Here is a 15,834-nt window from a genome sequence, read left to right as displayed (position 1 = left end):
CTTATGCAAGAATGGAAGGCCAGATTTTTAAGAGGTAGTGCGGGCAGATATAGTCCTCAGAGGGCTGATACATGATCCTGGAATGTTTTGGAAATCTAATGCTGCTTGCAAGTTTCCCTTCCCCACAGCTGGCCAGTGTGCAGCTGTTGGGAGGCAGAGAACCATTAAGGCTTTCCTGTCAGTGCCCAGGGACCCCTGTTGCAAGACAATGGGTTGGTTAGTTGATTAGGCTGGATGTCCCCCAATGCACACCAAGGGTCTTTGAAGAGCTTGTTATCAGTCCTGGGGAGCAGCAACATTCATGCCAAAGAATGAGAACAAAATAGCATAACAACTCCTTAGAAAAGGAGATATTTGAGGGCAAAAACCAACAACTTCTCCCTAGAAAACAAACAGCCAGATGTTTAAAAGAGAGATTAAGCCTTGGAGAAGCTTAAAGGACAAAATGGAGCAGGAGTGGTTGGCTGCAGAGGGGAAATGCAGTGGGAATGGTACCACGTGCAGAGGAAAAAAGGTGTTCAGATGCCACAGTGATGGGCGCAGGGAAAGGCCTGGAATAGAATGAGAAAGGGGAATGGAACTGGAGAGGCTGGAATGATGGGCAAATAGACTATGCAAAAGTAACAGACCCAGTGTAGCTGCATGGGTAGGGGAATTGAGGCATGAGTAGGGTGGATAAGCCAGGGCCTGAAAGGAAGGACAATGATTTATTTTACTCAGGAGGCACAGAACATTGGGAAGCAGGCACTTGGCTTGCAGTGTCTTAAACTTATGACCAGTGCAGGGCTCAGGAGGCACTGAGGCAGAGGAAAGTTTGGTGCCCAAAGAACTCAGGCAGAAGCAAGCTTTGACACGAAGAATAGTTATAGAGGAGAAAAGTCAAAGTTTGTGTTGAGTCGGCCTATGTAGAAAACCAAGCTGAATTTAGAGACTGGCCGTAGCTGTGAAGTTTGGTGCTGAATCCAAACTTTTCTGGGGTTTTGACTCAGCCCCCCTTCTTCCTAAAATATTTGCCAAGCAATATAGGCCAATCCTACAAAAGGGTGTAAGTCATGTGCCAGCTGGGGTTATTTTCCATTATTCTCCATTACACTCCAGAGTCTAAATTGATACAGTTGCTTTCTGTGTATTTTCTTATTGTGCTTCTCCAGCTGCTCTGTATTGATTTGAGTGGCAGCTCCTTGAATTTGCACAGAAATTACTTTCCATCTGTTTCCACCCAAACAAGGAAGAGGGTCAAGAGAAAACTCTACTTGCTAAACAGCACTTGCTGCTGTCTTGTAGCTTTGCTAAGGAAGCTTATGCTCCAGATATAGAAGCATAGATTATTAGGGTTGGAAGGGACCTCAGAAGGTCATCTAGTCCAACCCCCTGCTCAAAGCAGGACGAATCCCCAAGTAAATCCCAAATCCCTAAATGGCCCCCTCAAGGACTGAACTCACAACCCTGGGTTTAGCAGGCCAATGCTCAAACCACTGTAAAACAAACAATTTTCCAGGTAAGAAATTAGCATAACACGAGTCACACCAGGGGGGCCTACAATTTGAAAACTCACAAGTCCCCTTTGATGTCTATAGGCCAGGAGCTTTGGGCTAGTGCTTGGCATATCTGGACATGTTCATCCTTTTCAATGGGAAACTAGACAGACAAGAACTTTATGATGAGGATTTAGTTCTGGTGAAGGTACTAAACTTTACTTAGGCTGGAGACCTAAGCCCACTGCTCACCCAGGTTTCTGGATACAGAGGGACGGCACAACAAGGGCAGTTAAGCCACCAGGTCCCATTGAGTCCTTGCTGAGATTGCCAGCGGGGTGGCCAGGAATGAAGATAGTTTTGTGGCATAGTCTATTAGTACCTGGCCTGAGCATCCTGACTAATTTCTCAAAGGCCACCAAACAGCCTTCCTAGGAGTAAGAGATTCTGGTCCCCACTGAACTGGGCTGGATTTGATGGTAACCTGGAGTCAAATGTTTCCTTCTCCTGTTACCATGCCCCAGTCTCCCTGGCTGTAGCATTCCTTTAGAGCCACAGAAAAGATGCTGGTGCAGACTTGAGTGACATGCCAAATGCATGTGTTGTCAGCTCCTCCTGCCTTTGGCAGTGAGGCCACATGGGACGTTAATGTCTAGCAGAGGGGAAAACTAGATAGAGGGCTGTTGGATTCCAAAAGCAGCTGACGCCACGCCAGGAAAACAGTTGCCTGGCTCCTTCTTGCAGAGAGGAAAAATACTAGGCAAGAGGATGGAGGAGAGAGGCCTAGGCCAAAACCATGGCCAGGCTGGAAGGACTAGTGTGGAAGGGAAGCCCAGACTAAGTGGCAGGCATGGGGATGGAATCAGTTGGCTTGTGACACGTCTCTAAATGACCGGCAGAGCAAGGGCCTGTGTATGGGGAAGTAACATGACACCTGCCCGCCCCTGAACCACCTCTGATGGGTTGGATGGTCTAATAGCTTGCCCTGAATAGATGTTGCAGGAGTTTACCTCATTATCTTAGGGTTCCTCCTGCTACCTGTGGATTGTTGTCCTGTGGCAGGGAGGTAGTCGGACTAGATGATCAGGATGGGTGAAATCCTGGTCCCATTGAAGTAACGTTTAACAGCCAGGGTAACTAATCACTGGGACAATTTACTAAAGGTCATGGCGGATTGTTTTAAAATCAAGACGGGATGTTTTTTCTAAGCGATCTGCCCTAGGAATTATTCTGGGGTCATTCTATGGCTTGTGTTAGGCAGGATGATCACAGTAGCCTTTTCTGTCCTGGGAATCTATTAATTGCAAAATCGCAGCCACCTCAAAGGGGGCAGGATTTTGCTGGGTGGTGTCTTAGCATCCTTAGATTCCCCCCAGTTCTGGGATACAAGAGATTTTTGTTTCCAGTTCAATAGGAGTCTCGGCCATAACCAGCAGCCACTCCTTAGCCTGCACGAAACAAGTTGGGTGGGCCTCAGTCCACTTCCCAGTGGTCAGGTTTCTGCCTCTCAAACCCCTAAAACATAAGACTTTCTCAACTTTTCATACTCCTTCAGGGAAAGGGGGGTATTTGTTCATCCATCCTATTGTAATTTGGAATGATCTCATTACCCATGCAAATCTCCAAGCCTTTTAAACAAACAATCCTGCTAGGTTCTTGGCCTCATTGGCGTCTTAAGGCGCTGAGTCCCACTGGCTAATTGTGCGTTGGGTTAAAAAGTATTTCCTTGGATAGCTTTCCAATTTGCTGCTGTTTGAATGTTCATTGAATGTCCCCTTGTTCTTGCATAACCAACACTGGCAGCTGTTCATACCATTGAAGGGACACCAAGAATTTGCCATCCCTTCCCATCTGTTGCAGAAATTGCTGTCGTGGCCGTTGGAAGAATTTCCAACGAGTGGTACCAGCTGTCCTATGTAGCCAACGCAATCTGATATGCATGTGTCTGGCAAGTTTCCGAGCCTGTTATGGAGGATTATAGTTAGCATTCGTGCCAGGGACATAGCCTAATACTCTCTGTTTATGAATGAAAATCATGGGGGCTGGAGAAGGGTGGGGGATCTCTCCTCTCTCGCCCTTTCATCAGAGACAAAATAAACTCTGTTGGCTGGCTAGCAAAGAGTGTCTGAAGAATGTGTGTGTCAGAGGAGAACAGCTGCTGCTGATTGATCTGCAAAGCATGCAGTGAGGGGCAGAGAGGGGATGGGGTGGGCAGGGGCAGGGACAGAGACAGCTCTGAGCCTTTCCAGTGTGGGACAGGGAGGGGATGATGGGCAGAGAGGTACAGAGACAGTCCCTTGCTCGTATGGGACAAGAGATGGGCTCTGTGTTGGAGGCATGCAGACAGGCCTCTTCCCAAGAGGGCAAAAGAATTCATTGGTGTTAAGGAAACAGTCCCTCTTGATAAGGGATATTTGGGAGCTTTGCTGCTGGCTGTTGTTCCAGGGTAAGATGGGATCACGTGACCTGGGGCCTGTCTGATGTTGATATTGGCTCTGGGAAATGGAAAGCTAATTGAAGTCAGGCATTGTCCCCAGCCCTCACACACATGGTCACACAGACATGCATGGCCAACGTGAGAACCCCTCGAGATATACAGACCCAAGCCCTGGCTGCAGCGATTTCTTGCACAGCTCCCTGTGGGGTTATTAGTGGGGCACAAGATCCGGACCCTGGGGGAGGGTTAGCAGAGTGGTGAGCTCAGCCTGGTTACATTTGGATGGAGAGCCTGTCCCTGCACATCAGCACTGTGATGTTTCACATCCTCTTCCTCTCTCTTGGCTTTGCAAAGTTCTGGGGTGTCTCTGAGGTGCTGGCGCGTGAGCTTTCCCTGCCTGAGAGGGAGCTGGTCTTGGCTGCTGGCAAGGCAGCATAAGAGACTCTCCTTCCTGGCACAACATCATGCTTCACCCACCATCTCCATAGCCTCCCATACTATGATTTGTGAGGAGACACCACCACCCCCCGCCCCCGGTAGTTAGTGCCCATGTCACTAGAAAGGAGGCACTAGAGTGGGAACAACCTGGGGCAGTGGGTGAAAGGGGATTGAAACAGGAGTGGGAGCCAAGCACTATGGGGGATCCGTGCTAAGCCAAGCCAGCAGGATACAGCACCCCATGGTGAAGGCAGAAGAGCAAGCCCCCCACCCCACCCCTGAACCTGGGAAGCAAGCTTGGCTGCTGACTGGCTCAGGGATTTCTCGGATTCCCAAGGTGGCTTTAACAGGTGTAGCAGGCTCCGCGGTGCGTGTGATTGATGCCAGATGCCTGACAGGAGGCTCGGAGCTGGAGGTTTTCTTATTACTATTATTTTAGTTAATTTTTTTGCTACGTTTTGTTTCATGTTTACCCATCCCATGGCGACAGCTCGCCTTAGTCAAATGGACAGTGTGCTGTACAGGGAGCGCGCCAGCCAAGCAGCCGTAATCATGATGGTGGAAAATATACCTCAGCGTGAGAAAGCTTCTGTCCAGGGCAAAAACCAACACCCATGCCCTCTGCAGGCTGGCTCTGCTCCCTGGGAGTGAGCTCAGAACTCAGCAGCAGCTCTTGGATTGGTCCCCATTGTGTGTGTGTAGGGGGGTGGTTTGCAAAGTCTGGGGGCAAAGCATGCTGGGCTAAGAGCTGGCACTGGGGGAGCTGCTGGGATGATTGTGGTGCGGTGCTGTCTTGTCCTACAGGCGCTCGCAGACACATCACAGGAGGCAAGGCCAGTGTCTGTGAGATAGTGGGGGAAGTGAGCTCATGGGCGTGTGTGTCTCGGAACGCCTCCAAACTCATTAGCTCCGACAACTGCCTGCAGTGTGAGGAGTGCTTGGTACCAGCCTGGTGTGAGAGCATCATGTAGGGCCTGTCTCTCCACATGCTGCAACGGGGATTCACCAGCACTCACCTACAGGTGTTCTTGTTTGGGGCCTGGAGCCACATTCATAAGCTGCTGAACTGCTCCTGGACTTGCTGCATACTTGGATGGAAAGGGTAGGAGTTTGGCTAGAGGGTAGAGTGAGGAGCTGGGTGCCAGGACTTTTGGATCTTAGCCAGATTCTGCCCCATCACATCCCTAGTCCAGCCAAGGAAAGGGAGCAGGCTTTTAGTATGTGTTGTATGAAAGGGTATCCATGGGCAAAGATGGGTCAAAACTGGAACCACTGAGCTACACCTCCCTCGACTTTGGGGCAGGTGGATAGAATAAAATGGGACTTGTTTTCTGGCTTTGGCTTTTGCAAAACAAAAGTGTGAGCGATGTGGGGTCTGAAGAACCAAACCCACCCTGGGTTTGTCCATCCCTATCCATTAATTATGGTCTGCCGGAAGCTGGAGTCACTGGGTCACTCCTAGACCCTTCTGCTTTAGCAGGGGCCCATGTTATGTCACTGGCTGAAGCTGGCACCACTGTCCCTTTCAGCTGGTTTCCATCCATGTGGTGGTGGGATGGGGCTGGCATCTATCCAGCAGCATCATTTCTCCCATCTGTATGTTAGAGAAGGAAACCTTTGGCTTTTTGTGCAAGAAACTAATTGATGGCAGGACATGAAAATTCCACCCTTAATAACTTCCGATAAGCTTTTCCTTCAGCTTGATTTATAGAATGTGCTGCTAAACCCTGAGAAGATACCAAGTGGTTCAGGAGGAGGCCAAAGAACTAGAGTCGGGGAGAGAGTGCCTTTGCTTTCAGAAGCGTGGGGACGTGGAGCAGAGCAAAGCAAAGCTATCACTTGCACTTGAGTGCTCCAGACATTTCAGTTTCGCAGTTGTTCTCACAAGCAGAATTTGAGCCTGGGGCCAAGTACAGAGGGATTCAGGAGACCTGGGTTCTAATTCTGCCACTGAACTGCCCTGGGAGTCACAAGTCTCATTTATGTACCTCGATTTCCCTATCAGTCAAATGGCGATAATGATGCTTACTCTCCTTCAGCAAAGAGCTTGGTGATCCATGGATTAAAATTGAGGCATAAGAACAAAGAATTATTGTTAGACCGGGGCATAAATATTTACTTCCTATTAAGTAATAACAAATATGAGCTGTGTGATAGTCCCTGTGGGAGCCAGAACTTGGGATCACTTTGCATTAGCTTGTTTAAAATGTTTAACCCTAATATTGCACTAAGACAGAGATTTTAGTTTTGCACTGATGATAACACACTCCAGCGGAGTGTCATGGGGCATGGAATAATAGAGGATTGTTTTTGCAGGGAGGGTGGAAGCCACCGGATGCTCCCCAAGGAGACTGTTTGCAGGCAGGAGAGTCTGGGAAAAACCAAGTGCTAGTGAGAGCCTTAATGGACTGGAAGCTTTTCAAGGGGTAAATAAAGGGCCTTGTGTAATTCACGTTTGGTCAGTCAGACCACCTCTGGTGCATGCATATTAACCAGGCCATTATATTAACCAGGCCATTACAGAGCTCCTGAGGTCACCCTGCCAGGGAGTGGCGAGGTGGGGACCTACTTCCCAGCAGCCCTGTCTCCACAGTGAGAAGCAATGCTGAGCAGCAGCAGTGGCAGGCAGTGTCTCTCTGAGAATGCAGGGCTGGAAGGGACCTCAAGAAATGATTGAGTGCAGTCCCATCACTCCTCCTGTGCACCTGGGTAGCCAGCATGTTTCTCGCTGGTTGTTGGGTTTGAACTGAGAGGAGACAACAGTGCCCATTTCCCAGAGATGGGGTGAGGGTTAATTCATTAGTGTTTGCAAAGTCTCTAGAGAAGGGCTATTTCTCTGTCGATCTATCTATCTATCCCCATACACATCTCTCATCTCTTTCTCTCTCTGATCTCCATGATATCTGTGCACCTTCCATATCATTCACTCTACTACCCCCATGTCTCAGCTGCAAAGTCAGAGCCCCTGAGGATAGGACTGGCTGGCGTACCCAAATGGGATGGAAGGTCAGACAGGGTACATAAGAATATAAGAACGGCCATACTGGATCACACCAAAGGTCCATCTAGCCCAGTCTCCCGTCTTCCGACTGTGGCCAATGCCAGGTGCCCCAGAGGGAACGAACAGAACAGGTAATCACGAGGTGATCCATCCCGTCACCCATTCCCAGCTTCATGGCAAACAGAGGCTAGGCACACCATCCCTGCCCATCCTGGCTAATAGCCATTGATGGACCTATCCTCCATGAACTTATCTAGTTCTTTTTTGAACCCTGTTATAGTCTTGGCCTTCACAACAACCTCTGGCAAGGGGTTGCACAGGTTGGCTGTGTGTTGTGTGAAAAAATACTTCCTTTTGTTTGTTTTAAACCTGTTGCCTATTAAGTTCATTTGGTGACCCCTAGTTCTTGTGTTATGAGAAGGAGTAAATAACATTTCCTTATTTACTTTCTCCACACCAGTCACGATTTTATAGACCTCAATCATATCCCCCTTTAGTCGTCTCTTTTCCAAGCTGAAAAGTCACAGTTTTATTAATCTCTCCTCATACGAAAGCCGTTCCATACCCCTAATTATTTTTGTTGAAAGCCGAGTGTCTCCTCTGTAGGTGATGGTTGGGGGCAGAATAGGCGGAAGGGGGATGGGCAGGAAGGAAGGGAGATGATGGGGGAGACAAGACTGGGATGGGTGGGAATGGACCAAAGGAAGCACTAGGAGAGAGGGAGGAGCAGGAACAGATGGAAAAGAGTCAGGACATCTGGATCTCTGAATGTAGCACTCACTCCTTTCCCCCAGTCACAGGCACTAACCCAGCTGAAACTGACATGCCTAAAATATCTGACAGCACAGGCAGTCTAAACACGGAGCCTGAACCCCCTCTTCCTTCCAGGGCTGAGTGCAACCAGGAGCCCCTGATTCCACCCCCGCTGGCTCTAGGACAGGCCAGTCCCTCACAGCAAAGGAGTGACCTGGCAATGCCAAAGGGGCTGGGGCTGGCCAGCGCTGATCACCTCAGGAGAGGGGTGGTCCTGGCAGCAGAAGTCCCTCTCTGCCTGGGTAATCTCCTAAATATTCAGGCCACTGGTGTATCACTAATGCTTGGCATTTCCCTGGGCTCTGTGATATTACTCAGTGTGCCAAATAAATAACCGCGAGCTGATATATTCAGCAGAGTCCTTGGCCCCGGGAGGGTGCCCAGCCTGCCAAGATCTAATGAGCGGCTGCGCAGCCCCGCAGAAAAGGGGTTTGGACTTTTATAAAGGTTTCTGCTCCAGAGAAACAATTTGGATGATTTAATCCCAGAGAAATGTGAAGTCTAATGAGTTTCATATCCCCTCCCTGTACTTAAAGCGATCAGAAGAATAGTCAGAAGAAAGGAGCAGGGAAAGGAAGGAGAAATGGGGAGGAGAGGTTGCACAGAGAGGGAATGGGGAGGGAATGTCAATCGGGGTCAGCAGCCACCACAGCACAGAGCTAGTGGGATTCTCCCTCGTCACTCAAACCTCCCAGAAAGTCTCTGCAGTGCCATGAACTTCAGCTCACAAATAGCCCGTCTTTCTTTCTTTCGTTCTTTCTTTCATTCTTTCAGTGTTTAATACCATAAAATACATGTAAGAGAGGGAGGGACGTTTGGTCACCACACGCTGGGAATTCAGATGCCTTGGGGACTGGATGGGTGTCTGATCACTGAGATTTTCACCCCCCATATCACCACTTTCCATCTGGCTCCTTTTGGCAGTGATCCAAGCTCCTTGTCGCCATTTGGTCTCTTGATGGAATGAGTTTGATGGGTCTCAGACCAGTTTCTAGGGGGTGGTTTTCATGTTGGGAATCTGCCTTAATAATTGGTGTGGATTTGGCCCCATCCCCAGGAGACAGCACAAGGACTGGATTGGCTACAGAGTTTGAACTATTCCCTCCCCCCAAGAAGTGATCCCTCCCACTCAGAGATGTCTATTCTATGGATACATACAAGACTTCAGGGCTGGAATACAAGTGCTGTCAGTCCAGCACTCAGACTGATGTATGATAGTTAGTCCTCCTGGACTGCAAGGCTGTCAATCCAGCACTAATAATTCACTCCAATTTCTTCCCTTTTTAATGTAAAAAGTAGGTTAGTCTTGAGGTTAAGGCACTGAACTGGGACTCAGGAGATCTGGGTTCAAATGTTGACCTTGCTACAGACTTCTTGTGTGAAGGTGGGCAGCTTACTTGAACTCTTTGTGCCTCAGTTCCCCATCTGTAAAATGGGCTTCCAATCCTTCCTTTGTCTGTTCAGAGTGTGAGATCTTCTGGGCAGGGAGTGTCTCTCACCGTGTTTGTGGCAAACACTTAGCACAATAGGGTTAGGGTCTCAAGATGCTACCACAGTACTCATAATAATAAGCCTGCATTTTCCCATGTGGATTTTTCTTGGCTTGCCTCCTGTAAAACCTCTCTTTACAAAGTGATTGCAGGGCCAGATCCCCAGCTGGTGTAAACTGGTGTAGTGCCATAGAGGCCCATGCAGCTTGCGCTGATTTACACTGGCTGTGGATCTGGCCCCAGGCACTGCTGGCTCTTCATCTTTCTGTTACGTATTCCTCAATATCGGGGCCTGAGTGGAAGGCAAGTTACAGCTCCTCCGGGAAACAGGCAGCATTACTTGTTTGTTAAATTCCTCCACCCCATCTGGTTTTCCTCTCCTGTTCTAGGACTGCCAAATATGAAAGCTCCAGCAGGTAATAACCCAACAGGAGGGGGAGAATGAGTGAGAGCTGTATACTGAGGGTGAGCTTTATAAGCCTTGAGTAACTTGCACAGAGTTTTCCATTGCTTAATTTCCCTGATGCTAGAGAAGGTGCATTTATTCCTTTTATTCTCATAGCCTGTTCTTTGGGGAATGTTTCTCCACGGATTTAATGACCAAACCATCCCAGGGAATATTTCAAAACATGTTTTTCTTTTTTTTTTCTTTTATTACTTTAAGGACCTGGCTGGGGCAAGGAGAGCGAGTGGAATTGTCTTTCCAGTTCCTCTCGCCCCTTCCCTGTCCTTTAAAGCACTGGTGAAATGGAGCATCCTGGTCCAAGCATAGACAAAGAGCTTGCCAAGGCCTGATTGTCCAGAGTGAGGTGAATGATGATGGAGAGAGTGGACTAGCCAAGTCTGGGAAGGTGGGATGAGCGTTTTGGGATGGGAACGGCTGTAGCAAACTAAGCTCTCTCCTCCTCCTCCTCCGTCATTCTCTCCCTTGGCTGGGCCTTTTAGGACGATGGAATTCATTGCCACGATAAACAAAACAAAAGCAACACGAAAGTGTCCCTTGTCCGGGCCAATTCACTAAGCGGACAAAACGTCATGTCTATGGAACACGCAGAACTAAGCTGGCGATGCAGGAGGCCTCCAAACGCCGAGATGATTCTGCGAGGATTTTCCCGTGTGTTTGGACATTTTGGAGCCCACACTCCACCCAGAACTGAAGCACACCCGTTTCAAAGCCCCCCATGTTTTTAATGATGTCAGGAAAGAGTCTGGCTGGAAGAAGAGATAAGATTCTGCTAATAGGGAGGTAGAGTAATGGGGTGCACAGGGTAAGTCATCTAAGCTCTCTAGGAAGTCTCCAATAAAAGTGTCTTAGGTTTTACTTCGAGGAGACTGGCTGGGTATTATAATGTCATAGAACAATTGATTTTACAGCCAGAAGAGACTGTTAGAATAATCTAGTGTGAGCTCCTGTATATCCCTAGCCATAGAGCTGTACCCAGCCACTCCTTCACCCAACCTGCCAAACCACTTTAAAGATTTTTCCAGTCCTAAGGACACAGAGTTAAGCAGCAAGCACATGGACTGACAGTAGCAAAGGCGCCCTAAGGGATCTGAGCATGTGATGGAGGTGTCCAAAGCCTCTCTGCATTTTTTAGAAACCTCAGTCTCAAGGTTTCTTTGCTTTCTGATACCCTCCAGTTCGAAAAATGTGGCCAGCGGAGGAGCTTGTGGTGTGGCATGGTGGCTCTGCAGATATTTTGGGATGCTCCTACATACCGTGATATTTGGACGTGGGACATTCCTGGCCAACATCAGGAGAACCCCCATTGGTGGGTAACTCCATGTGACCTGTGTAAAGCATTCTGGGAAGCAGCATGCAACTGAGCATGTCTAGGAAGCCCCTCCCTTCCCCACTCTGCTTCTAGAAGGCTGTGTGAAGTATCCAGGGGATTAACAGATGGAAGGAAATAAATCATGCTGCATTTCTGTGCTATGAATTATTACAGTGGAATCCTTTTATTATGAAGCAACATATTTTTTCCACTGATCATCTTCCCTCCCAAACAGAAAGCTGCATGTTGCCAGGCTTTGCGCTTTGATTTTGTGCACAGGATCCTTGCAAAACATGCTATAAATGGGGATCACTTCACCCACCATGGAAATGCAGCCACCTCTGGGCCCAAATGAGGCAGTTGTTTAGCAGGTACAACAGTTTGGGGCTAGGAGGAGAAAAAGAATTGTGCTCCCAGCTGGGAAGTGGAGGGGGAATTTCAAGAGCCAGAATGAAATTCTCCAGTTTGGAGTTCAGCTAACTCCCCTACTGATGCAGCAGAACAGCGCCTCAGTGATAGGTTCACTGACCCAGAGGGGAACTGGTAACTCCTGAACTACCAGCAACACTTCCTGCACAGCCCAGGAGTCTCACAGGCCATGACTACGTTGCAGGGTCACTCCGACCCACCCAGCCCAGACAGACTTGCACTTGTGCCCACAAAATAGCAGTTTGGATGTCGCAGCTCAGGTGCTCAAGCCCACAAGACCCCTAGGTTTGAGCTCACGTGCTTCACCCAGGTCTCTGCTGGAGTCACATCCTCCACACCACAGCTGTTTTTAGTCTGCTAGTCTGAGCACAGCCAGTGCATCTTTCTCTGTCTGGACTGGGAGGCCTCGCTTCCAGCTGCAGTGTAGACATGCTCAGGGATCGCCCTGTCACGTCGCTGAATGAGCCAGGACCATCATAACAATGTGCTTTCAGCCTGTATCGTTCTGCATGGTGCTTGGCTCTTTTTGCATTCACTAGAAGCAATATCCCCTATGCATTGTAGATTAGATAGTTGAATGACAGGGCTATGTGACTCTGGAGCTGCCTGATTTATACTGAAATAGACGTGTGTGTGTGTGTGTACACGTATTCTGTGTGGCTACCGGAGGAGGACTCCTCTCTAGGTCAAAGAATTGATTGTCAAGGCATGACCAGTGGACTGGCACAGGGGACGGTTCAGATTTCAGAACATCTGGTTCACAGTGCGTAGAGGTGACATAATCCACCAAGTGGAGCTTCAAGGAAAGGGGAAGGTGGAATGAGGGCACCAAATAGAGCCTTCACTGGGAGCTAGAGTAAAGTGGCCTGGGCTAGGGTAGGCTATGAGCTGGCCTGAGCGGGGTTAGGCTAACGAGGGTTGGGTCAGCTGGGCTAGAATGAATTGAAGGGGACTGGCTGAGTTAACCTAAAGGATCCAATAACTACAGACCAGAATGGGGTGGAGTGGGATGGGCTGCACTAAGGATAAGACTGGGAGTGACTGGTGGACTGGCTAGGACTAACTAATGTAAGGGTCTCCCATCTGGTTCCTAATGAGGAAGTGGCCTGTCCTGGAACCCATTAGAAAGGGGCTCAAAGAGAGGACGTGTTGCTGCTTGGAATTAGTGCTGGGATGAACAACAGAGTCGACAGCCCCCAAATTACATCCAGCTGCAGTGCACTGACAGACCCCCTCGGATGCCTGCCATCTGCACTGAGGATGTGCTACAGAGCTCATTCAGGTTGCGGAAGGGAGGTGGCAGAGCCAGAGTTGTGCATGGCGTGTGAGTGCAATAGAAAGAGAGAAAGATGCCGCTCTGACAGAGACAGAGCTGCTGTTACAACAGGGAGCTGGACTCTCTCCCCAGCACCGCCAGCCAGCTCAGATTATTGAGGAGCTGTTTACATTGTAAAGAAGGCAATTTGCTCTGCAGACTTTATTGAACGAAGGACAGATGCTGATTCCCCCCACGCACACCTTGCTGACTTTTCATCTTTTCATTCCACCCGCTCTCTCACCTCTGCCCCTTTATCTTTTTTTCCATCCAACTCTTAAGGATGAGACGAGTCGCATGAAAAACACAATGACGGAAAAGCAACGGCAATCACTGGGAATCTTTGCAGCAAGCCTCTGAGTTGAGAATCCTCAAAGAACCACCCTCCCTTCCACCGAATCATACTTGCGGATTCACAACAGCTGATTTCCTTCATGCCTTTCACCTTGGCAAGAGTGATCACCTCGTTCCTCCATAACGAAACGCACACATAATATCCAGACTGAATCTCTGGTCAAGAGCAAAATTTGTGCCTGTAAGATTGTCAAAGCAATCAGCTGTTTTCAAGTGATGAGTTTAGTAGTATTTTAAATGTGAGAATCTTAGGACACTGGACTCATGAGACCTAGGTTCTATTCCCCGCTCTGGCTCTGGCCTTGGGCAAGTCACTTCTCCTCTCTGCGCTTCAGTTTCCCTACCCACACTTTACCTCTTGTCTGTTTAGACTGTCAGCGCTTCAGGGCAGGGACTGTCTCTTACTATATGTTAGCTCAGTGCCCAGCATAACGTAGCCCTGATCTTGGATGGGGTGCATAGGGGCTCCTGGAGTACTTCCAAACAATAGTATTGCATTAGATTGTCCTATTTTGCTTCCAAACAGAAATGACCTTCAATGAGGAATTTAGCAAGGGATTCAGCAGGGCTGCTTTTTGGAGCTTTTACATTTTTGAAGTGCTCAGTATAAAGCTCCATGGTGTAAAATAATATTTTCTTTCCCTATTGTTTTTGTCTTTTTCCATCTGGCAATGTCCACCCTGATCCTCTTTCAAAATGATGAGAAAAAACCAACATGAGGAGAGGCTGAGGGAACTGGGCTTATTTAGTCTGCAGAAGAGAAGAGTGAGGGGGCATTTGATAGCAGCCTTCAACTACCTGAAAGGGGGCTCCAAAGAGGATGAAGCTCAGCTGTTCTCAGTGGTTGCAGATGACAGAACAAGGAGCAATGGTCTCAAGTTATAGTTGGATACCTCAAGTTACAGGTCTAGGTTGGATATTAGGAAACACTATTTCACTAGGAAGGTGGTGAAGCACTGGAATGGGTTACCTAGGGAGGTGGTAGAATCTCCTTCCTTAGAGGTTTTTAAGGTCAGACTTGACAAAGCCGGGGCTGGGATGATTTAGTTGGGGATTGGTCCTGCTCTGAGCAGGGGGTTGGACTAGATGACCTCCTGAGGTCCCTTCCAACCCTAATAGTCTATGATTCTATGATTCATGATGATATAACCTTGGCAAGCTGTGACTCAAAATAGTAAATACATGCAAGAATAAACGTGATTATTTGGATCCCTAAATGATGTGGATGAATGGCCCGATGGGCCTGACCTTAAAAACCTCTAAGGAAGGAGATTCCACCACCTCCCTAGGTAACCCATTCCAGTGCTTCACCACCATCCTAGTGAAAAAGTTTTCCCTAATATCCAAGCTAAACCTCCCCCACTGCAACTTGAGACCATTGCTCCTTGTTCTGTCACCTGGTACCACTGAGAACAGTCTAGATCCATCCTCTTTGGAACCCCCTTTCAGGTAGTTGAAAGCAGCTATCAAATCCCCCCTCATTCTTCTCTTCTGCAGACTAAACAATCCCAGTTCCCTCAGCCTCTCCTCATAAGTCATGTGCTCCAGCCCCCTAATCATTTTTGTTGCTGTCTGCTGGACGCTTTCCAGTTTTTCCACATCCTTCTTGTAGTGTGGGACCCCAAATGGGACACTTGAGCTGAGGCCTCACCAATGCCGAATAGAGGGGAATGATTATGTCCCTTGATCTGCTAGCAATGCCTCTACTTATACAGCCCAAAATGCCATTAGCCTTCTTGGCAACAAGGGCACACTGTTGACTCATAGCATGGTTAGTGCCATTCCCTGTCTATCAACCAGCTCCCTCTTGGGACTGCCATGCTCTGTTGATTAGGACCCCTTTCTTGGGAACACTTAGCTCTTTCCATCTCTAGCTCTCCAAGCACCCTATGAAGCAGTGGCAGTATCATTAGCCCCATTGTGCAGATGGAGAAGGTGAGGTGCAGAGAGGTAAAGGGGCTGGTGAGAAAAAGGAACAGAGACAAGATCTCCTGACTTTCAGTCCAGTGCCCTCCTGCTACAGCCCACTGGCCCCCTTCTTTCTGCACTGTTTCCTCCTGTAGGATTGAACTGAGCTATGGGCTGGGTCCCCAGGGGGGCTGTAACAATCTGAGGGCTGGGTTCCCATGGAGGGGGCTGTATCAGTTTGTGGGTTGGGTCCCTATGGGGGGCTGTCTGGTCTATATAGTGTTTGGTTCTCCGATGGGACTGTTGCAGTCTATCGATTACATGCCCTTCAGAACTGTCTCCTGCACTGGGGAGCAGGTCCACGTGGAGGGCTGTCTGGTCTATGGGCTGGGACCCCCA

The 15,834-nt window shown here is 48.7% G+C and overlaps 1 protein-coding gene across 1 annotated transcript in view; it reads left to right on the top strand.

Moving 5' to 3' along the window:
- TOMM6 (translocase of outer mitochondrial membrane 6) overlaps positions 1–15,834 on the top strand; it is a 466,247-nt gene that overhangs the window by 448,688 nt on the left and 1,725 nt on the right. The gene's annotated exons all lie outside the window — the stretch shown is intronic.

The sequence above is a fragment of the Chelonoidis abingdonii genome, chromosome 4 (genome assembly GCF_003597395.2).
Source record: "Chelonoidis abingdonii isolate Lonesome George chromosome 4, CheloAbing_2.0, whole genome shotgun sequence".
Lineage (NCBI taxonomy): Eukaryota > Metazoa > Chordata > Testudines > Testudinidae > Chelonoidis > Chelonoidis abingdonii.
The sequence above is the reverse complement of the archived record's forward strand: the minus strand, read 5'-3'. Positions and strand labels throughout refer to the sequence as shown.